We start from the raw sequence: 2,018 nt of genomic DNA on the forward strand, positions 1-2,018 counted from the left end.
TTTTTTCTATACACCATTTAATTTTTTTTTTCATTTAAGATTATGTACATAGTAGTTAAATTTTACCATGACTTTCATAATAAAACCACAAAATTGTGAAATGTTGTTGCTTTTCTCTAACTTACTCGCTACAGCTATTTATTCATTTTCTTTTTATTTTTAAAGCCCAACGTAAAGCATTGTGAGGTTGGTTCAAATATCCATTATTGAGAGAGATTAAAGAAAAAAAAATCTCACTTTTGTAGTACTTTTTCCGATACACAAATATTCACAAAACGTGCCATTTCACCCATATCATGCGCCAAAATACCTCCACTATTTTCGGTATTCAACAACGTGTGAAATTAAACATACGCTTCCTAAACCAACTCTATGCGATATTTTTGACTCTACGAGCCCTGAATTTAAATTGAACTTTGCTCTCTAAAATATTGCATTTTCCCCACTACAAACTACGTCTTTTGGGAGGAAAATTGCATAAAACTTCTCAAAACATCAATAACAGTGGGTGAGTATCACACACACACTCTATTACAAGTTCCTTTTATTCATTCACTTTTCCATTTGCAAACATCAATTTTGTGTCAATTTTCACATATCAGCATGAAAACAATTTAAATTCAGTTAATATAATTTTACCGGAAATTTAATTATTATGCTCTAATTGAAATTACCTGCATTTATGGAAAATTTTCTGCAAATTAAATGCCCATTTCCGGGTTATATTTGAAAAGTTCATTTACTATTTATTACGTTGTGGTTTTAAAATTCACCTTATAAAATACACCGGTTGTGAAATTTACTCAATTCCCAACCATTTCATTTTGCAAACGGATTACCATTTTGTTATAAAACCATTCCGGAAAAAAAGGATTTTAATAAAATATGCTCTTCGTCCTTTTTATCCCTTCTTCACAGTATAAAATAAAAACATATACACACACGATATAATGTTAATTGAAAAGCAAGAGAGCAAAGATTTTTCCAGGAAAAGAGCTCCACATAACATTAATTATTGTGTTATTTATGGCTTCTCCGGGACATTGAATTACAAATGCGTCTGAGTGGTAGTATACTGTAATAGAAAAAAGGATGGCCTTTTGTCGTACACAACGAGGAGATCTGCTGAATCTATTTATTTTACTTTTAATGGATTAAAAGGAAATCCAATTTCTCTTTTGTTTCCTTTAAAAATTATTCAGCTAAACATAATATTTTTTAACGAAACAAGAAGGAAAAATAATTTCTTAGGGATCACTTTGGTGATACTCAAGTTACGTTACTGATTCACCTTTTTTATTAAAATTAAATTGAAATCAAAATAAAAAATTAAATTCTTTTTAAATGAATCTTCCATGTGTTTCGTTTATGAAAAACTCATCGAAAATGGGTCAAGAACTATCCCGGCCATCCTTTATTCATTTATAAAATAAAATCTAGATATTGATCCTTTGAACTATTAATCATTTTGCTGTTCAATCACAATCTACCATTTACCTATAATCTTCATCCACATCAAACCCATGAATTATAGAGGATTTTCATCAATTCTCATTAAATTAGAGACTCCAAGCAAATCAATTGAAATTCTAATGTTTCACATTAACCATTAGTGGATTAACTGAATTTATTGATCTCATTGTGAAATAATGGAGCCATTTTCAAATAAATTAAATAGCTCTCTGAATGAATTAAGGGGAGAGAGCGGTAAGAAAATAAAAAAAAGGAGTTTACTTTTTTTCTTAAAATCTTTTTCATATTTTTTTTACGAATTTAAAATGGAATTTTATATTGCAATTTTTTCCATGTGATTTAAATTTTCCTACAAAGAGGTTGCATATATAGAGTTAATATTCGCTTAATATGTGTGGTCTAATTTAAGCATCTACACGTATGTATTAAATATTTTACTATACATTAAACTTATTCTAAAAGTATTTTCAATAAAGCTTTCCAGAATTCGTCTATGTGTTTCTTTATCTCCTCTTTATAATACATAATCCATATATGCATGTATA

This window comes from Lutzomyia longipalpis, chromosome 1 (assembly GCF_024334085.1).
Source record: "Lutzomyia longipalpis isolate SR_M1_2022 chromosome 1, ASM2433408v1".
NCBI lineage: Eukaryota > Metazoa > Arthropoda > Insecta > Diptera > Psychodidae > Lutzomyia > Lutzomyia longipalpis.